This window comes from Ranitomeya imitator, chromosome 2, assembly GCF_032444005.1.
Source record: "Ranitomeya imitator isolate aRanImi1 chromosome 2, aRanImi1.pri, whole genome shotgun sequence".
Taxonomy (NCBI): domain Eukaryota; kingdom Metazoa; phylum Chordata; class Amphibia; order Anura; family Dendrobatidae; genus Ranitomeya; species Ranitomeya imitator.
Window position 1 is genome coordinate 296,189,025 of NC_091283.1, and position 23,022 is coordinate 296,212,046.

At 48.0% G+C, this 23,022-nt stretch overlaps 1 protein-coding gene and 1 long non-coding RNA gene across 2 annotated transcripts in view; one reads left to right on the forward strand and one right to left on the reverse strand.

The window, feature by feature from the left end:
• The window catches only part of LOC138663293 (zinc finger protein 665-like), a 55,093-nt gene that overhangs the window by 19,075 nt on the left and 12,996 nt on the right, over window positions 1-23,022 (reverse strand). The window lies entirely within an intron of this gene.
• LOC138663305 (uncharacterized) lies at window positions 8,826-13,086 on the forward strand. The gene is made up of 2 exons (XR_011318149.1): window positions 8,826-8,918; window positions 12,907-13,086. It is a non-coding gene; the product is annotated as an uncharacterized lncRNA (long non-coding RNA).

Genomic DNA, 23,022 nt, shown 5'->3' on the forward strand with positions numbered 1-23,022 from the left:
AAAGCAGGATGGCACCATTGAAGCTCTAAAAAACTATAGGGAGAAAAATACTTTATCTAAAAAACTAATTAAAGCTGCCAAAAAGGAAACAGAGAAGCACATTGCTAAGGAGAGTAAAACTAATCCCAAACTGTTCTTCAACTATATCAATAGTAAAAGAATAAAAACTGAAAACGTAGGCCCCTTAAAAAATAGTGAGGAAAGAATGGTTGTAGATGACGAGGAAAAAGCTAACATATTAAACACCTTCTTCTCCACGGTATTCACGGTGGAAAATGAAATGCTAGGTGAAATCCCAAGAAACAATGAAAACCCTATATTAAGGGTCACCAATCTAACCCAAGAAGAGGTGCGAAACCGGCTAAATAAGATTAAAATAGATAAATCTCCGGGTCCGGATGGCATACACCCACGAGTACTAAGAGAACTAAGTAATGTAATAGATAAACCATTATTTCTTATTTTTAGTGACTCTATAGCGACAGGGTCTGTTCCGCAGGACTGGCGCATAGCAAATGTGGTGCCAATATTCAAAAAGGGCTCTAAAAGTGAACCTGGAAATTATAGGCCAGTAAGTCTAACCTCTATTGTTGGTAAAATATTTGAAGGGTTTCTGAGGGATGTTATTCTGGATTATCTCAATGAGAATAACTGTTTAACTCCATATCAGCATGGGTTTATGAGAAATCGCTCCTGTCAAACCAATCTAATCAGTTTTTATGAAGAGGTAAGCTATAGACTGGACCACGGTGAGTCATTGGACGTGGTATATCTCGATTTTTCCAAAGCGTTTGATACCGTGCCGCACAAGAGGTTGGTACACAAAATGAGAATGCTTGGTCTGGGGGAAAATGTGTGTAAATGGGTTAGTAACTGGCTTAGTGATAGAAAGCAGAGGGTGGTTATAAATGGTATAGTCTCTAACTGGGTCGCTGTGACCAGTGGGGTACCGCAGGGGTCAGTATTGGGACCTGTTCTCTTCAACATATTCATTAATGATCTGGTAGAAGGTTTACACAGTAAAATATCGATATTTGCAGATGATACAAAACTATGTAAAGCAGTTAATACAAGAGAAGATAGTATTCTGCTACAGATGGATCTGGATAAGTTGGAAACTTGGGCTGAAAGGTGGCAGATGAGGTTTAACAATGATAAATGTAAGGTTATACACATGGGAAGAGGGAATCAATATCACCATTACACACTGAATGGGAAACCACTGGGTAAATCTGACAGGGAGAAGGACTTGGGGATCCTAGTTAATGATAAACTTACCTGGAGCAGCCAGTGCCAGGCAGCAGCTGCCAAGGCAAACAGGATCATGGGGTGCATTAAAAGAGGTCTGGATACACATGATGAGAGCATTATACTGCCTCTGTACAAATCCCTAGTTAGACCGCACATGGAGTACTGTGTCCAGTTTTGGGCACCGGTGCTCAGGAAGGATATAATGGAACTAGAGAGAGTACAAAGGAGGGCAACAAAATTAATAAAGGGGATGGGAGAACTACAATACCCAGATAGATTAGCGAAATTAGGATTATTTAGTCTAGAAAAAAGACGACTGAGGGGCGATCTAATAACCATGTATAAGTATATAAGGGGACAATACAAATATCTCGCTGAGGATCTGTTTATACCAAGGAAGGTGACGGGCACAAGGGGGCATTCTTTGCGTCTGGAGAGAAGGTTTTTCCACCAACATAGAAGAGGATTCTTTACTGTTAGGGCAGTGAGAATCTGGAATTGCTTGCCTGAGGAGGTGGTGATGGCGAACTCAGTCGAGGGGTTCAAGAGAGGCCTGGATGTCTTCCTGGAGCAGAACAATATTGTATCATACAATTATTAGGTTCTGTAGAAGGACGTAGATCTGGGTATTTATTATAATGGAATATAGGCTGAACTGGATGGACAAATGTCTTTTTTCGGCCTTACTAACTATGTTACTATGTTACTATGACTGCAGGGAGAAGACGCTCGGTACACGGTGAGCACATCACCGTGTACCGATCGTCTCAGGGAAGCCCGCAGGGAGCCCCCTCCCTGCGTGATGCTTCCCTGCACCGCCGGCACACCGCGATCATCTTTGATCGCGGTGTGTCGGGGGTTAATGTGCCGGGAGCGGTCCGTGACCGCTCCTGGCACATAGTGCCGGATGTCAGCTGCGATAGGCAGCTGACACCCGGCCGCGATCGGCCGCGCTCCCCCCGTGAGCGCGGCCGATCGCATATGACAAACTATCCCGTCCCTGGGAATTAAGTCCCAGGTCACCTGGACGGGATAGTACGTCATATGGGATTAAGGGGTTAAAGACTCCATAATAACAGGGTCTGTACCACAGGACTGGCGTATAGCAAATGTGGTGCCAATATTCAAAAAGGGGACAAAAACTGAACTCGGAAATTATAGGCCAGTAAGCTTAGCCTTTACTGTGGGTAAAATCCTGGAGGGCATTCTAAAGGATGCTATACTGGAGTATCTGAAGAGGAATAACCTCATGACCCAGTATCAGCACGGGTTTACTAGGGACCGTTCATGTCAGACTAATCTGATCAGTTTCTATGAAGAGGTAAGTTCCGGATTGGACCAAGGGAACCCAGTGGACGTACTGTATATGGACTTTTCAAAAGCTTTTGATACGGTGCCACACAAAAGGTTGATACGTAAAATGAGAATAATGAGGATAGGGGAAAATATGTGTAAGTGGGTTAAGAGCTGGCTCAGGGATAGGAAACAAAGGGCGGTTATTAATGGAGCACACTCAGACTGGGTCGCGGTTAGCAGTGGGGTACCACAGGGGTCAGTATTGGTCCCTCTTCTTTTTAACATTTATTCATGACCTTGTAGGGGGCATTCAGAGTAGAATTTCAATATTTGCAGATGAAACTAAACGCTGCAGGGTAATCAATACAGAGGAGGACAATTTTATATTACATATGATTTATGTAAACTAGAAGCTTGGGCTGATAAATGGTAAACGAGGTTTAATATGGATAAATGTAAGGTCATGCACTTGGGCCGAAGAAATAACATGTATAATTATGTGTAAAACACTGCGCAAAACTGTCACTGAAAAAGACCTGGGTGGATGACAAACTCACATTTAGTGGCCAGTGTCAGGCAGCTGCTACAAAGGCAAATAAAATAATGGGATGCATTAAAAGAGGCATAGATACTCATGAGGAGAACATAATTTTACCTCTATACAAGTCACTAGTTCGACCACACTTAGAATACTGTGCACAGTTCTGGTCTCCGGTGTATAAGAAAGACATAGCTGAACTGGAGCGGGTGCAGAGAAGTGCAATCAAGGTCATTAGAGGATTGGGGGGTCTGCAATACCAAGATAGACACTTGGGGCTATTTAGTTTGGAAAAATGAAGGCTAAGGGGTGATCTTATTACAATGTATAAATATATGAGAGGGACAGTACAAAGACCTTTCTGATGATCTTTTTACTCGTAGACCTGAGACAGGGACAAGGGGGCATCCTCTGCGTTTGGAGGATTTAAGCATAATAACAGACGCGGATTCTTTACTGTAAGAGCAGTGAGACTATGGAACTCTCTGCCGTATGATGTTGTAATGAGTGATTCACTACTAAAATTTAAGAGGGGACTGGATACCTTTCTTGAAAAGTATAATGTTACATGGTATATACACTAGATTCCTTGATAGGGTGTTGATCCAGGGAACTAGTCTGATTGCCGTATGTGGAGTTGGGAAGGAATTTTTTCCCCCAATGTGGAGCTTACTCTTTGCCACATCGTTTTTTTTTTTTTGCCTTCCTCTGGATCAACATGTTAGGGCATGTTAGGTTAGGCTATGGGTTGAACTAGATGGACTTATAGTCTTCTTTCAACCTTAATAACTATGTTACTATGTTAGGGTGAGGTGTAATATCCTCTCCGCCATCTTGTCTCTGTCCATATCCATCTTTGATGGGTAATTCTGAAAAATGATTTTATATGAAAGATCTTCACTGAGAGAATCCGATATTGTAGAGACCTGAATGAGATGAGCCGATGTAACATAATAAAAATCCTGTGTAATAATACAATTACTGGAGATAATGAGGGAAACATATGAGGAGATTTATTATTTTGCACTATTTAGTGTAAAATAAAGCCAGTTTGAATCAAAGAATGCGGAAACGTCTGAACAGAAGGATGACCGTCATAAAAATGATGTAGGCAGGCTGACTTGAGTTTGGAAGTGTTTCACTACGACTCAATTAAGGACTATAGGTCACATCTGAAAATCATAATAGGCAAAATGGACGTAATATGAGAACATTGTCGAGCAAAGAAGTTTAACCATCGCCTGGTATGTCGTGGTCAATGGTGAAGTCAGTTTGTCACCTTTAACTCTACCTCCCGAACTTTTTTCATACATGTTGGGAACAGCTCAGGAGTCTAAGCATTTACTACAAGTTATTAGGAGATACAATTCATCTTTCCAGATGACATCCTTTGGTACGACAGCTGGACTTGAAGCAGGATTTATGCCGACTTTTAAAGTCCAGGGACAAATATATCACAAATAGGTCTGATGCTTCCTGTAGCAAATCAAGACCCAACATTTTTACAAATTTACTGTTTGGCAGATGAACAGATACAAGCTGAGCGACGTTGTGAAGTTTTACCTGAGACGAAAAGACATTGCTTTGAATTTGCAAAGAGTTTTCCATCAACACAATCAGTTAGTAAACCTTTATAATACAACCTTAGAAAGAATGCCAAGTGCGGAATATCAGGGTATAATAAGAGCAGACAAGACACCGGTTGGTGGCACAAAAGGAGATTTACTTCTCTGGGTGTTAATGAAGTAGCTATTTTAATGGTTGGCCGGGACTTTCTAAGCCGAGATATAATTATTCAGCGATGAAGGGAAAATCTTCAGCGTATTACAGAATCAAATAGATCATATGATGCTCTGCAATATCCTATAATATTGTGGAATGGCCAAGATGGCGATCACTATAATCTAACAGACTGATCCCAACACTGCTAGGCCGACCAATAAACCAACCAATAAAATATATCAACTATGCACACCAAATAATGATCAGACAACAATGGAGGCAACTTCTTCATCAATGTATAGTAGATCTGTATGCCAAGGGGGAAAGCGAGCGTCTTTTGTACAATCGACTGAAGAAAGAAATATTTAGAGTGTATGAATACATTCATTTAAGAAATGCTATTGCCAATTAAGGCCACGTGGTGGACATTGGGGGAATGGTTATTTTACTGGCTACATTCACAGGAAGTCCCAGACATATGCACGAGTACGCTCAGGACGCCATGACACATGTTCGGATATACGGCCGTCCAGATTTGCTTATTACAGTTATGTGTAATCCAACTTGGCCTGAGATAAGGGAAGATCTTCTGAATGGTCAGGGCCCCTCTGATCAACAGGATTTAAAGGGAACCTGTCAGCAGGACTGTGCACAGTAACCTACACACAGGCGCAATTATACTAATACTTTGATACATTGGTTGAAGAAATCCGTCTTGTGGTTGTTGTTTAATCTTTATTTGCAATTTTCAGTTAATGAGATTCTCGTGGTTCGGAGCGGTCTGTGAGCGGGGCTTTATGTGGTGCTCTGCTTACATATGTTCTGATGGATGCTACTGCACAGACACTGACCGTGCCATTTTGTTAAAAGAAAAAAAAATTGACTCCACCAAGATATTAATAATAATAATAATCTTTATTTTTATATAGCGCTAACATATTCCGCAGCGCTTTACAGTTTGCACACATTATCATCACTGTCCCCGATTGGGCTCACAATCTAGAATTCCTATCAGTATGTCTTTGGAATGTGGGAGGAAACCGGAGTGCCCGGAGGAAACCCACGCAAACACGGAGAGAACATACAAACTCTTTGCAGATGTTGTCCTGGGTGGGATTAGAACACAGGACCTCAGCGCTGCAAGGCTGTAGTGCTAACCACTGCGCCACCGGCACCGGCTGTGCAGTAACATCTATCAGATCGCAGATAGATTCCACCGCACAGGTGCAGCCTGCGCCATTTTGAGAGAGATCTATTTTTTTTTTTAAATAAGTTTATATCCCCAAATAAAATAATTAAATGGGTATTAAAGATGTGATAATGCTATGGCACAGGAGTTCCCACCAGCACCTGCCTGCTGAATGTGAAATTATTTTTTCAAAACATATTACATTCAGTATGTAAAATAGGGGGCAGGTCAGTGAGGGATCAGTGACCTGTCAGAAGCCATCAGTATGAATATGTAAGCAGAGCACCACATAAAGACAGAATAAGTTCTGGATCAGGACCGTACGGCTGGTAAAAGGACGGGTACTGGATAGGAAACAGACAAGATACGGTCAGGAACACAGGACTGACTCGGGTACAGGATCACACAGGTGCAGGTTCAGACTGCACTGGTGAGGGTAGCGGTACAGGTGCGTACAGGACGGATCAGATTCTGGTAGATGCAGGATGGGCTCAGGAGCAGGTTACAAGGATGCACATGATCAGGTTCAAACAGGGCAAGCATGATGGACAAGCTCAGGATAAGGGAGCACAGGTACAGGGACCTTACAACTAAGTAGCAGAAAACACTGATTACTAAAGTTGCTGAGGTACCTCCCAATAATGGAGGGTGCCTTAAATATCAAACGTCTCTGTCATGCAACGTGAAGAAAAGGTTAAGTGCAACATGAAGGGATAAGGGAAAGGGAACCAAACGCTAGGGAAGGGGGGAGTGGAGACCCCTAGACAGATCTAACGTCACCCTGTCTGCTCTATCATTCTTACATAGGTTCCGCACCTATTGCCGAGCAGGATACCTAATCCTTGCCTGACCCTTGCGATAAGTCCTGCAACGGAAAGGACAGGATGAGCGCTAGTCACTCCCCACTACTGCTAAAGACAGCTAGGATACACAAAACAAGGGGAAACTTAGCTTGAGTAGACTCAGAGAGAAACATCGTTGTCCTTCAAACTCCAAAGAGGACACTAGCCGACTGCTGCAGCTCCAAGCCTCAACAGGGAAGTGCAAATAGAAAATGTCACCCGCACTTGCCAGCAGCAAGTATTTCACACTCAGGTCCAGGTGTGGCCATTAGCACTGGGGAGGTGGCCACTCGTTTGCAAACTACTGAGATCTTCTGCAGACAGATGCAGTGCAACGGTCTGCAGCCGGCTATTGGCTGAGGATGTTTGCAGATGGGCAGGTGCTGCCCCTGTGATAGGCCGGAGCGCGCGCCCGCAGCACACTGCCAGGAGACCTGCGTCACTGTTATGATCCGGTGGTTTGGACAAATAATGGACCTGATAGTTACTGATAATAAGGACGAGCTCTGGGACGTGGGAACTCTGCTGACCGCAATCCCTAAACCTATCAAAACACACTAAAAATTGCCGTGGATTGCGCCCAACGCTCCCTATGCAACTCGGCACAGCCTAAGAAACTAGCTAGCCCTGAAGATAGAAAAATAAAGCCTCATTGCCTCAGAGAAATTCCCCAAAGGAAAAGGCAGCCCCCCCACATATAATGACTGTGAGTAAAGATGAAAATACAAACACAGAGATGAAATAGATTTAGCAAAGTGAGGACCGACTTACTGAACAGACCGAGGATAGAAAAGTTTACTTTGCGGTCAGCACAAAAACCTACAAAAGACCACGCAGAGAGTGCAGGGAAAAATACCTTCCGCACCGACTCATGGTGCGGGAGGCGCCCCTCTGCGTCCCAGAGCTTCCAGCAAGCAAGGCAATATTGACAAAAGCAAGCTGGACAGAAAAAATAGCAAACAAGCAAAATAGCACAGAGGAACTTAGCTTCTGCTGGAGCAACAGGAACTCAGAACGATCCAGGAGCGAACTAGAGCCATAGTACAACATTGACAGCTGGCATGGGGCAAAGATCTAAGTGGAGTTAAATAGAGCAGCCCACTACCGAATTAGCCTCGTCACCTGTGGAAGGCAACTCAAACACCCACAGGCACCAGAGAAAGTCCATGGACAGAACCAGCCGAAGTACCATTCATGACCACAGGAGGGAGCCTGACAACAGAATTCACAACACGTCACACACCCGACTAGACGTCATCTGAGCGTCCATCCTGACAATGGCCAAGATTATTTCACTGCGAACAATGCAGAGGAAAGAGCGGCTCCTCCACCTACCACAACAGAACTATAGATGGAGGCGCACGGCTCAGTCACACTAGGACTGCCCTGAATCCAGCGTTCTGGAAACTCCCGTCTGTAAGGCTCCGTTCACATTTGCGTTGTGCGCCGCTGCGTCGGCGACGCAACGCACAACGCAAATAAAAACGCACCAAAACGCACGCTAAAACGCAGCGTTTTGCGATGCATGCGTCCTTTTTTGCAGAATTTTGGACGCAAAAAAAATGCATCTTGCTGCGTCCTCTGCGCCCTGACGCGTAAGGCAAAAAAGACGCATGCATCGCAAAACGCAGCACAACGCATGTCCATGCGCCCCCATGTTAAATATAGGGGCGCATGACGCGTGCGTCGCCGCGGCTGCGCCCGACGCAGCCCGGCGGAACGCAAATCTCAACGTAGCCTTATATCACTGAGGGCTCAGGGGAGAGAAAGTATCACAGACTTGGAAGGTAATTGGGGTTAATGTACCGTGGGGCACAAGAAAGTGACTGAGGCCCGAGATCCGCACCTCCAGAGATCTGCAGGATCCAGTCACTTGGGGGAATTGTACTTACTGCAGGAGACTTCTGCCAAATGTTACCTGATCTTAAAGGGTAAATGCTAGAGTGTATGGGCTCCTTCCAGGTGTGACGTCATTTCCGGGGGCGTGTCCTATCAGGAGGGGGCGTGTTTTCAGTCACATCATGAAGGCGGCAAAGCAAAGCAGCATGATTATAGCTTGTGGACGCCATGGCACATGGAGGTTAGTGGTTTCAGGGTGAAAAAATGCTACTTGCTGCTCGCTATTGGGGGAGGCTCTGTGGTGGGCGACCTGCTTGTCTGTGTGGGGGGCACCTCTGCTGCTGTGGGGGACCCCCGTGGTGGGCTTTGTGGGGGGGGCACCGCTGCTGCTGTGGGGGTCCCCCGTGGTGGGCTTTGTAGGGGGGCACCGCTGCTGCCGGCTGTTGTGGGGGACCCCCGTGGTGGGGGGGCACCGCTGCTGCTGTGGGGGACCCCCGTGGTGGGCTTTGTGGGGGGGCACCGCTGCTGCTGTGGGGGACCCCCGTGGTGGGCTTTGTGGGGGGGGCACCGCTGCTGCTGTGGGGGACCCCCGTGGTGGGCTTTGTGGGGGGGGCACCGCTGCTGCTGTGGGGGACCCCCGTGGTGGGCTTTGTGGGGGGGCACCGCTGCTGCTGTGGGGGACCCCTGTGGTGGGCTTTGTGGGGGGGCACCGCTGCTGCTGTGTGGGACCCCTGTGGTGGGCTTTGTGGGGGGGGGCACAGCTGCTGCCGGCCGTTGTGCGGGACCCCCGTGGTGGGCTTTGTGGGGGGGGGGGCACCGCTGCTGCTGTGGGAGACCCCTGTGGTGGGCTTTGTGGGGGGGGGGCACCGCTGCTGCTGTGGGGGACCCCCGTGGTGGGCTGTGTGGGGGGGACACCGCTGCTGCTGAGGGGGACCCCCGTGGTGGGCTTTGTGGGGGGGCACCGCTGCTGCTGTGGGGGACCCCGCTGCTGCTGTGGGGGACCCCCGTGGTGGGCTTTGTGGGGGGGCACCGCTGCTGCTGTGGGGGACCCCTGTGGTGGGCTTTGTGGGGGGGCACCGCTGCTGCTGTGGGAGACCCCCGTGGGGGGCTTTGTGGGGGGGCACCGCTGCTGCTGTGGGGGACCCCCGTGGTGGGCTTTGTGGGGGGGGCACCGCTGCTGCTGTGGGGGACCCCCGTGGTGGGCTTTGTGGGGGGGCACCGCTGCTGCTGTGGGGGATCCCCGTGGTGGGCTTTGTGGGGGGGCACCGCTGCTGCTGTGGGGGACCCCCGTGGTGGGCTTTGTGGGGGGGCACCGCTGCTGCTGTGGGGGACCCCTGTGGTAGGCTTTGTGGGGGGGCACCGCTGCTGCTGTGGGGGACCCCCGTGGTGGGCTTTGTGGGGGGACCCCTGTGGTGGGCTTTGTGGGGGGGGCACCGCTGCTGCCGGCTGTTGTTGGGGGGGACCCCCGTGGTGGGCTTTGTGGGGGGGCACCGCTGCTGTGGGGGGGTCCCCTGTGGTAGGCTTTGTGGGGGGGCACCGCTGCTGCTGTGGGCGACCCCCGTTGTGGGCTTTGTGGGGGGGGCACCGCTGCTGCTGTGGGGGACCCCCGTGGTGGGCTTTGTGGGGGGGGCACCGCTGCTGCTGTGGGGGACCACCGTGGTGGGCTTTGTAAGGGGGGCACCGCTGCTGCTGTGGGGGACCCCTGTGGTGGGCTTTTGGGGGGCATCGCTGCTGCTGTGGGAACCCCCGTGGTGGGCTTTTGGGGGGTGGCACCGCTGCTGTTGTGGGGGATCCCCGTGGTGGGCATTTTTGGGGGGACCGTTGCTGCTGGCTGTTGTGGGGGACCCCCGTGGTGGGCTTTTAGGGGGGGGCACCGCTGCTGCTGGCTGTTGTGGGAGACCCCAATGGTGAGCTTTTTGGGGGGGCACTGCTGCTGCTGGCTGTTGTGGGGAACCCCCGTGGTGGGCTTTTGGGGGGGCACCGCAGCTGCTGGATGTTGTGGGGGACCCCTGTGGTGGACTTTTTTGGGGGGACCGCTGCTGCTGGCTGTTGTGGGGGACCCCTGTGGTGGGCTTTTGGGGGGGCACCGCTGCTGCTGGCTGTTGTGGGGGACCCCTGTGGTGGGCTTTCTGGGGGGGCACCGCTGCTGCTGTGGGGGACCCCCGTGGTGGGCTTTTGGGGGGCACCGCTGCTGCTGTGGGAACCCCCGTGGTGGGCTTTTTGGGGGGTGGCACCGCTGCTGTTGTGGGGGATCCCCGTGGTGGGCTCTTGGGGGGGCACCGCTGCTACTGGCTGTTGTGGGGGACCCCCGTGGTGGGCTTTTTGGGGGGGGCACCACTGCTGCTGGCTGTTGTGGGGGACCCCTGTGGTGAGATTTTGGGGGGGACCTGCTGCTGGCTATTGTGGGGGACCCCTGTGGTGGGATGTTGTGGGGGGACCCCTGTGGTGAGATTTGGGGGGGGCACCTACTGCTGCTGGCTGTTGTGGGGGACCCCCTGTGGTGGGCTGTTGTGGGGGGCACCTGCTGCTGCTGGCTATTGTGGTGGGACCCCTGTGGTGGGATTTTGGGGGGTACCTGCTGCTGACTATTGTGGGGGACCCCTGTGGTTGGATTTTGGGGGGCACCTGCTGGCTGTTGGGGAGGGGGACCCCTGTGGTGGGGTTTGGAGGTGACCTGCTGCTTACGGGGTGGACCCCTTTTAGTGGGGGAGACCTGTGGTGGGGTTTGAGGGTGACATGCTTGTGGTTCGGTTTGGGGAAGTGTGACCTGTCTATTGGGGGGGACCCCTGTGGTGGGATTTGAGGGCTATCTGCTTGTGGGATGTGACCTGCTGCAGGCTATTGGGGGACCCCTGTGGTGGGATGTGGTGGTGACCTGCCTGTGGTGGGACGTGTTGAGGCGACCTGCCTGTGGTGGGACGTGTTGAGGCGACCTGCCTGTGGTGGGACGTGTTGAGGCGACCTGCCTGTGGTGGGACGTGTTGAGGCGACCTGCCTGTGGTGGGACGTGTTGAGGCGACCTGCCTGTGGTGGGACGTGTTGAGGCGACCTGCCTGTGGTGGGACGTGTTGAGGCGACCTGCCTGTGGTGGGACGTGTTGAGGCGACCTGCCTGTGGTGGGACGTGTTGAGGCGACCTGCCTGTGGTGGGACGTGTTGAGGCGACCTGCCTGTGGTGGGACGTGTTGAGGCGACCTGCCTGTGGTGGGACGTGTTGAGGCGACCTGCCTGTGGTGGGACGTGGGGAGGCGACCTGCCTGTGGTGGGACGTGGGGAGGCGACCTGCCTGTGGTGGGACGTGGGGAGGCGACCTGCCTGTGGTGGGACGTGGGGAGGCGACCTGCCTGTGGTGGGACGTGGGGAGGCGACCTGCCTGTGGTGGGACGTGGGGAGGCGACCTGCCTGTGGTGGGACGTGGGGAGGCGACCTGCCTGTGGTGGGACGTGGGGAGGCGACCTGCCTGTGGTGGGACGTGGGGAGGCGACCTGCCTGTGGTGGGACGTGGGGAGGCGACCTGCCTGTGGTGGGACGTGGGGAGGCGACCTGCCTGTGGTGGGATAAGAGTTTAGGCTGGGTCGGGGGTGGACGTCCGATGGGGGGTTTGTGCTGGGTGGGGTGTCCGCGTCTGATGGGGGTGTGTGCTGGATGGGGGTGTGTGCTCGATGAGGGGGTCCACGTCCTGTGGGGGTTTGGCCGTCCGGTGGGGGTTTATTATTGGGTGGGCGTGGTGTACGATGGGAGTAATGCTTGGAGGAGGGGTGGACGTCCGATGGGGGTTTATGCTGGGGTGGCATCCAATTGGGGTGGGTGTCTGATGGGATTTATGGTTGGGGGCAGGGGGCGTCATATGGGGATTTACGCTTGTGGGAGGGAATATCTGGTGGGCTTTGGGTTTATCCTGTGGGGTCCGCTGGTTAATGTGAGGTGGAGGTTTCTGACTGGGGGAGCGAGGTTATGCTGTGTGGCCTTCCGGTTGATGTGGGGGAGCTAATGCTTCATTGGGGTACACAAAAAAAAATGGGTGTATGCTGCTTATGCTATGCAAACATTTTTTTTAGGTATTTCCTGTAGAGGAGGGTACACCACCAACTAGCATGAAGCTAATCCGTTTTAACTTAATGTCAGTAGGAGGAAGACATGGGTCTGGACCGCCCAGCCCAGTTTAGGCCTTAGGTTTTGGGAGGTTTTTTTATTAACGATTTTTCTTTTTAATTTTTTTTTTCTTCCCAGATATGGCTTTTGAGGGCGACAGTGGAATTGTCACTCTAATCTCCCACCTAGAATTGTCACTACCATATCATCTGTGGTCTACGAGGCAAGGCCCTAACACATCAATAGTGTTTGGGGTTCCCCGGAGGACCGTTCATGCCACGAATCGCCCTACCCTCTCGCCTCTCTGCGTCCAGGTTATTCCATGCCCATCTTCATCATCGCTCTGCGAAAAAGGATTTGTATATCCTACGAGGCAGTAAGGGGGCTACTTTAAAAAACAAAAACAAAACACAGGACAAATATGTCCTAGTTTTCCCCTGAGCAATGTGGACGTCTCCTGAGGAAACCTTCCTATTCATGCAGCCTCCACGTTTTCCAGAGGCTCCTGTGACCTTGCTCTTAAAATATCCAGGCTTTGGTCTAGGCCTTCTCTGGTGGCCGGTCCACACCGCCAGCGCCCTGAACAATCATGCATGCCGACTTTCTAGTGCGTCCTACTCTGCGCCTATCAGTTTAAGAGTACTTCGCTTCTGCAACAGAGGACTAAAGTCTGCCTCCCAAGAGATCTGTTCAAATTTGGTTGTTTTGGAAATGTCCTGTCCAAAAAAAAAAAAAAAATGTCGGGACAACTCTCTGACCCGCCAGGAAAAGACGAGACCTTCCTTTAGGCCAGCTCCCTCCTGGCATCCATGAACCCACCAGCACTGGTCTGCTAGGCCTGGATCTAGCAGACTCTCTTCGACATGATGGGGCATTCCCACCTTGGATGTTTCTCAGGATCGGCTGCCGTGTCCTTCACAATTCAAGGCCGGTATTATGATCTCTGGTCCGAGACACCGGAGGCAGGCCCGGGGGGGGGGGGGGGGGGGGGCTTCAGAGCCGCATACCCTACCGGCAGTCCTGCCCGCATGCACCAACAGCATATTACATTTTTACAATACTTTAGAAATGCATAAAATGAAACAAGCAAAGGCATAAAATGAAACAAGGAAAGGCATAAAGTTTTTCTATGCCAGAAAAGGCAGTTTTATAAAATTAGAAATATTTCTATATCTAATGTTAAAATGATATTTATCCAGTATTTCTATAAGTAAGTGAGATTTCTGTGAGAAATGGTAATTGTTTGCCTCTTAAACTAGTTCTGAATCTAAATAAAACATTGCTCTGATTAAGTCTCCACATTGTATTTGTCTTAAATTTCATGCGTAGGGCAGGACAAGCCCATGATGTATCTGTGTAAAGCTAGGTTCACATTGCGTTAATGGGTTAACGCTAACGGACTGCGTTACACGGCGAAAATGTCGAAATTAATGCCGTGCAACGGGTCCGTTAGCGCACCCATTGACAGCAATGTTACTTTTAGCTGAAGCGCATCACTAGCGCATGCCATTTACGCGCTAGCAATGTGCCGTTCTTTTGTGACGGACCTCGGACGCTGCATGCAGCGTCCGAGGCCCGTTCCTCGCTACCGCAGATCGGGGATCTGCGCTAGCGGGGAGGGTGAACACCGACCCTCTAGAAACATTGCGTTAGCGCAATCCGCTAACGCTATGCGCTTAACGGATTGCACTAACGCAATGTGAACCTAGCGTAAGACGTAAGGTGCTATAATAACAGCCTTGGGCTGGTTTCACACCAGCATTCGGCAGGGCTGCGGATGGCAGCCTTCTTCCTCAGTTAAGCCCCGCCCAATGCCGCACCTCTTCCTTCAGTTCCACCTACGTCTGCATGCGTCCTGCATCTGCATGCGTCCTGCATACCCTATCTTTAACATTGGGTACGCAGGCCAAGCGGATGCCTCTGCATGCGTTGTTTTAACGCTGCGCCGACCGCAACAAAATGCAACATGTTGCGTTCGGCGCAGTTCAGCGCATCGTCAAAACGACACGTGCCTGTGTACCCAATGTTAAAGATAGGGGATCCATGCAGACGTAGGAGGAACTGAAAGAAGGTGTAGCAGTTGGTGGGGCTTAACGGAAGAAGAAGGCTGCCGAACGCTGGTGTGAAACCAGTCTTAGATAGGTAAACCACTTTTGAAACAATGTTCGCTTGTACAAGCATTTAACCCCTCAGTGACGGGGCCAATTTTTTAAAATCTGACTAGTGTCACTTTATCAGAAACAAAACCTCAGATACAGATACCATTACAGTAAAAATACAGTCACGTCTGGACAACAACAAGACTGATAGGGTAAATACCCCGAGATACTTCCTCAAATCTAACTAACCAAAGGACATGAAGTATATAGACTCAAAGAATATATAGTTCCATAAAATAATATGTTTATTGGTGCAATCTTAAGCAACACTAAAATATACAAAAAACAAAATATCCAGATATATTAACAAATTAGAAACAGAAACATTTGAGTATAGAGAATGGGTGCAGTAAAAACAGTGTTGCACCACGGATATAGGAAAACTGAGGGGGGGGGGGGGGAATTGATATAATGGGGGTCATAAGACCTAGTAACACAAAAAGGATGCTGCCACAGGGCGGCAACGAAGCTGTGGGCGAAACGCGCGTAGGGGCGCGTGTTGTGAACTATGGAAAAGGAAAAGGGTAAGATGGGGATATGGGACTAGTTCACTCTTTGTTTATTGTGGATGTGTTGAACTATAGGATATTTTCCTTTTACTTGATGTAATGTTCACAATCCATATAGCTGTGAGGGCATTGATTGAGCACTGAGCACTTTACTGTAGCCCTGTGGCAGCATCCTTTTTGTGTTACTAGGTCTTATGACCCCCATTATATCAATTCCCCCCCCCCCCTCAGTTTTCCTATATCCGTGGTGCAACACTGTTTTTACTGCACCCATTCTCTATACTCAAATGTTTCTGTTTCTAATTTGTTAATATATCTGGATATTTTGTTTTTTGTATATTTTAGTGTTGCTTAAGATTGCACCAATAAACATATTATTTTATGGAACTATATATTCTTTGAGTCTATATACTTCATGTCCTTTGGTTAGCTAGTGTCACTTTATGTAGTAATAACTCTGGAATGCTTCAACATATTCCATTGATTTTGAGGTTGTTTTTTTTCCTGACATATTAGACTTTATGATAATGGTAAACTTGGGCTAATGATAAACTTGGGTTAATATGTTTTGCTTTATTTTGTAAAAATATCAGAAATTTTAAAAAATAGAAATTTTCAAATTTTGAATGATTTTCCCTTTAAGGCCGGAGTCACACTAGAGAGGAATACGGACGAGTGCTATGCGAGAAAAAAAAAAATTGCATAGCACTCGGACCAATGTTAATCTGTTGGGCAGCTCCCATCACTTTTTTTTTTTTTTTTTTTTTTTCACGGCCGTATTATATGTGCGAGTGAAATTGCACTATGCTGCGATTTGCACCGTATATCAGCCGAGAATCCCCAATGAAAGTCTGTTTATGCAAGAAAAACTCACACCACACGGGCCATCAGTGTGACTTGCGAGAAATATGCAACGGTGTCCTTTTAAAGGCTTGCAATTCAGGTGCAGTGTACAGTAAAATCACACTGACAGCTTACAATACTTACAAATAGTTAATTTGTCAGCTTCTGTCAAATCATTGCAGGATAGGAGACAGGGTTTACATACAGTAAACCATTGCAGAACGGTTAGATTTATATAGGTCAGTGACTAATACGGTTAGTAGTATGTGTCTGTGTGTGTGTAAAATTTGGGACCTGTATGTATTTAATAAAAATGTTTTCACTGAAAAAACTGGCGTGGGCTCCCACACAATTTTCTGTGCCACAGAGGGAAAGTCAGTGACAGGACAGATATTATAGCCTAGAGAGGGACCATGGTTATTGCCACCCCAGAAAAGGTGCATCTGTAAGATGTGCCAATTCTGGCACTCAGCCTCTGTTCTCACTGCCCTGTAGCGGTGGCATATGGGGTAATAAGGGGTTAATGTCAACTTTGTATTGTAAGGTGACAGTAGGCCAGCTTACTAATGGAGAGGTGTCTGATAGATGCCTCTCCATTACTAACCTGTGGGTTTGATGTTACTTGACAATAAAATGGTGACATCAACCCCACAAATCTGAGCCCCACTGCTACAGGGCAAGTGGGAAGAGCGAGGCTAAGTGCCAGAATTGGCAGATCTATAAGATGCGCCATTTCTGGGATGGCTGAGAGCTGATGGTTTTTAGCCTCTGGGGCTGCCAATATCCATGGCCTCTTCACAGACTATTAATATCAGCCTACAGCTTTTATAGGGGGCCCCATGTCAATATTTTGTGTCCCACTGTAAAATAGCCAGTTAAGGCTAAGCAAACAGCTGTGAGCTGATATTAATAGCCTGGGAACCTTTATGGTTATTGGCTCCTTTCCAGAATATTAACATCAGCTGTCAGCTTTCCCTCTGCTGGTTATGAAAATTATGCCGTGCTAGATATAGACACTGACATTCACAGCAGCGCGTCCGCCCCGATGCTCTTTTCTGACTCCTTTCTCAGGCCCCCAAAAAAGTGTTAACTAAGTACCCTTTATTTTCTTGCACTGCAGCCGTTCACTTACTACAGGGTATTCAATCATTGTTTCTTCCCCCCCCCCCATATAACGTACGACCACTATCTATATGCCTTTATATACAGCATTCTAGAATGCTGTGTATATATAGTAGGCCCACTGCCTGTATACCCTTATATACAGCATTTTATAAAGCACAACCACTATCTGTATGCCCTTAAGACTTGCCTAGCCCCATACAATGGGCTTCGCTAGTCTTAATCCGGTGCCTTCTCCTCTTCTATCACCGTCCTTCTTTCTTTGAGTCGATGACGCGTCCTATGTCATCCACACGGTGTCTTCCATCGTGATCCTGTGCTAGGCACTTCTTTCTGCCCGTTGCAGTACTTTGCTTTGTGCTCGGCAGAGAAGTATTCCTGCACAGAAGCGTGATGAGGGAGGTTGTGTGGATGATGTAGAACACATCATCCACGGGAAGGACTGTGCCGGATGAAGACCAGCGCCAAACATAACACCGGACCGCCCCGTAGGTGAGTATAAGAGGTTATTTACATTATGAACATTGGCTTAGGGACATACTGTATATACTCGAGTAGAAGCTGACCCCCCCCCCCCTAATTTTGCCACAAAAAACTGGGAAAACTTAATGACTCGAGTATAAGCCTTAGGGTGGAAAATGCAGCAGCTACTGGTAAATGTCAAAAATAACAATAGATACCAATAAAAGTAAAATTTATTGAGACATCAGTAGGTTAAGTGTTTTTGAATATCCATATTGAATGAGGAGCCCCATATAATGCTCCATAAAGTTTATGATGGCCCCATAAGATGCTCCATATTAAAATATGCCCCATATAATGCTGCACAAATGTTAATAATGGCCCCATGAGATGCTCCATAGAAACTTTTGCCCCATACAATGCTGCATAAAGGTTGATGGCCCCATAAGATGTTCCATAGATTTTACTCCATAGATTATGCCCCATGAGATGCTCCACACATTATGCCCCATTTGGTGTTGCTGTGAATAAAAAAAAAAAAAAAAAACACACTCGCCTCTCTTCGCTCAGGCCCCTGGCACTTTCCACTGCTGCGCGCTGCTCTGTCTTCCATCCTCTGCACTGACTATTCAAGCAGAGGGCGGCGTGCACACGAACTACGTCATCGTGCCCTCTGACCTAAACAGTCACAGCCAGAGGACAGAGCGGACCGCAGCGGTGGAAAGGGGAGAGGTGAATATCGCGCAATGCTCACCTCCCCCGCCATACTCACCTGCTCCCGACACGGTCCCTGGCAGCTTCTCACTGTCAGATGGTCTCCGGGAGTCGGCAGCGTCTTCCTATGTTCAGCTGTCACGAACAGCTCATTAAAGTAATGAATATGCATCCATATTCATTAATGAGCGGTTCCACATGACCGTTGAACAAAGGAAGAGCTGCCCGGAGACCATCGGACATGCAGGGACCGCGCCGGGAGCAGGTGAGTATGTGACAGCCGCCGCTCCCCCTCCCTCGCCGACAATGACTTGAGTATAAGCCGAGAGGGTCACTTTCAGCCCAAAAAAGTGGGCTGAAAATCTCAGCTTATACTCGAGTATATACGGTATGTACGGTACAGCACTGTAGAAGGGTGTGTATAAGGGCATATAGGTTCTGGTGGTACTATATATGGGGAAAACCTGGTGACAGGTTCCCTTTAAGAAACCTATGGAACTAGGTAAAAAATAGCATTTTTTGGATGGTGAAAAACTTGTAATTTAAATATTGATGAAGGCTGAGCTGCAGGTGGTCTGTGTCTCTTCATAAGTTTAAGGCCGGGGTCACACTAGCGTAGAATACAGACGAGCGCTATGTGAGAAAACATCGCATGGCACTCGGACCAGTGTTAATCTATGGGGCAGATCACATCTGTGATTATTTTTTCATGCCGAATCGGCACATGTGAACAATCGCAGCATATATACCTGACAGGGGCCCATACATTCTGATATCACTAATATATACCTGACAGGGGCCCATACATTCTGATATCATCAGTAATATATACCTGACAGGGGCCCATACATTCTGATATCACTAATATATACCTGACAGGGGCCCATACATTCTGATATCATCAGTAATATATACCTGACAGGGGCCCATACATTCTGATATCATCAATAATATATACCTGACAGGAGCCCATACATTCTGATATCATCAATAATATATACCTGACAGGTGCCCATACATTCTGATATCATCACTAATATATACCTGACAGGAGCCCATACATTCTGATATCATCACTAATATATATACCTGACAGGAGTCCGTACAGTCTGTATCTACCATACTATATACCTGACAGGGGCCCATACATTCTGATATCATCACTAACATATACCTGACAGGAGCCCATACATTCTGATATCATCACTAATATATACCTGACAGCCCGTACAGTCTGTATCTACAATAATATACACCTGACAGGAGCCCGTACAGTCTATATCTACAATACTATATACCTGACAGGAGCCCGTACAGTCTATATCTACAATACTATATACCTGACAGGAGCCCGTACAGTCTGTATCTACAATAATATATACCTGACAGGGGCCCATACATTCTGATATCATCACTAACATATACCTGACAGGAGCCCATACATTCTGATATCATCAATAATATATACCTGACAGGAGCCCGTACAGTCTGTATCTACAATAATATACACCTGACAGGAGCCCGTACAGTCTATATCTACAATACTATATACCTGACAGGAGCCCGTACAGTCTATATCTACCATACTATATACCTGACAGGAGCCCGTACAGTCTGTATCTACAATACTATATACCTGACAGGAGCCCGTACAGTCTATATCTACAATAATATATACCTGACAGGGGCCCATAAATTCTGATATCATCACTAACATATACCTGACAGGAGCCCATACATTCTGATATCATCAATAATATATACCTGACAGGAGCCCGTACAGTCTGTATCTACAATACTATATACCTGACAGGAGCCCGTACAGTCTGTATCTACAATACTATATACCTGACAGGAGCCCGTACAGTCTGTATCTACAATAATATATACCTGACAGGAGCCCGTACAGTCTGTATCTACAATAATATATACCTGACAGGAGCCCGTACAGTCTGTATCTATAATAATATATACCTGACAGGAGCCCGTACAGTCTGTATCTACAATAATATATACCTGACAGGAGCCCGTACAGTCTGTATCTACCATACTATATACCTGACAGGAGCCCGTACAGTCTGTATTTACAATAATATATACCTGATAGGAGCCCATACAGTCTGTATCTACCATACTATATACCTGACAGGAGCCCGTACAGTCTGTATCTACAATAATATATACCTGACAGGAGCCCGTACAGTCTAGTGTCTTCACCAGTGAGCTGACTAGACTGTATGGGCTGCAGTCAGGACCTGGCAGGAGCCCATATATTCTGCTGGTTTTAATAATTTATACCTTGAAGGAGCACATACATTCTATTGTCATGTATGGGCTGCAGTCAGGGCCAGGCAGCCGCCCATAAAGTCTGCTATCTTCAAGAATATATACCTGACTGCAGCCCATACACTAGCATCTACAGTAGTGAGCCAGCTACAATGTATGGGCTGCAGTCAGGTGACCTGGAAAGAGCCCATACACTCTAGCGTCTTCAGTACTGAGCCGGCTAGAGTGTATGGGCTGCAGTCAGGAAACCAGGAAGGAGCCCATACACTCTAGGCTCAACCGCTGGAGAAGGGTTGAGCCTGGAGTGTATGGGCTCCTTCCAGGTATATATTCTTGAAGATAGCAGACTTTATGGGCTGCTACCTGGCCCTGACTGCAGCCTATACATGACACTAGAATGTATGTGCTCCTTCAAGGTATAAATTATTATAGCCAGTAGAAGGGTTGGCTCCATGTTTTCGAAAGTTTGCATCTCGGCTTCAGGAAAATGGCCGCCGCGATCTCCATCTGCGCACGCGCGTTATCCCGCGGCCATTTTCTTGAAGCCCCGTGCAGCAGAGCACTCCATCTGCACACGCGCGGCCTCAGGAAGATGGCCGCCCCCACCGATGACAAGGGTAATAGCGCAGATCGCGCGCTTTTTCTTCACCTGCGTGCAGTGGATTCGGAACTTGGACATGCGCACACCACTACGACACCAACGGAAAGCTGGGGAAGAAACAGCGATGTCACCACGCCCACCTGACCTGACCAGCCTGATTGACAGGCGAAAATGGCGACTTTGGTAATGTATTTCGCAGCATAGGTGGGGAATCAGGGTACACTACATACACTATTGTAACGCACAGCGCAGGCCCTATTTAACAGTATTTTTATCTCAATCTGAAAAAACAGGGTGACAGGTTCCCTTTAAGGTTCAGCAATAATCTTCATACAGATGGGAAGGGGTTAAGCTTCTTCCTACGCCACTGGTGCAGCATGCATGTATTCTGGGAGAGCTGGGTGGCTGCAGGCTGTCACGATCCCACCTGACCGCTGTCACCAATGGGTCAGGATTTACACCGTGACAGTCACCCCTACGTCACGGGTTGGGGTGACTTGAGGCCAACAGACGGCTATCACATGTGCAGGGGGGCTTATCTTAGTTATCCCTCCACTCCACGATGTGATGAAAAAACACACACAAGGCTATTGACCTCTTAGCTTACAGCAGGGGCTTATTTTAGGTATCCCACTGCTTTCAATATACCACAAACTGCAGGGATTTATGTATATCCCGCTTACAGTTCCACTTAACACTTGCAGCTCTCTGGCGCCCCACTTACTCTCAGGTCAGATTAGGTACTGCACCCTGGGTAATTAGTCGCCAGAAAGGCTGCCTGCTATGTACTGGCTATTGAGCACGCTGCAGCGACGCGAAAACTACTCCCACTCAGGCAGGAACAATAATTATCAATGCCGCAGTCGCTTCAGCATCCCTCAACAGTCAGCGCACTCTCGCTGCCACCAGCTTCGATTAAACGGGTCCGAAGCTAACCCAACACAGTAGCGTAATTCTCTTCAAGAGACTTAGGGTACTGTTTTTAGAGCATGGAGAAGAACTAACATATAATAGTATATCCCATTAAAAAAAATTAGGCAGTGCTTTATCAAAAATATTTTATAAAGATGTTACAAATGAGACAATTGCAAATATGTACATGGGTAATTATAACATAAAGGGAATAAAAGAGAATATCGTAGTTACTTACCGATAACGGTATTTCTCTGATCCCATGACGGCACTAACGAGAGAGAGGGATCCGCCCTCAGGGACAGGAAACCCACAGGTTAAAAAGGCGGGACCTCTCCTCCACCTCAGTTGGTTTACAGAGCCTTGCAGGGAATTTCTGCTGTAACTTAAATGGTTATTTTACACAACAAAATATAACTGTATAACTTATATAAGCTCATATATATATATATATATATATGTGTATATATATATATATATATATATATATATATATATATATGTGTATATATATATATATATATATATGTGTATATATATATATATATATATATATGTGTATATGTGTATATATATATATATATGTGTATATGTGTATATGTGTATATATATATATATATATATATATATATATATATATGTGTAT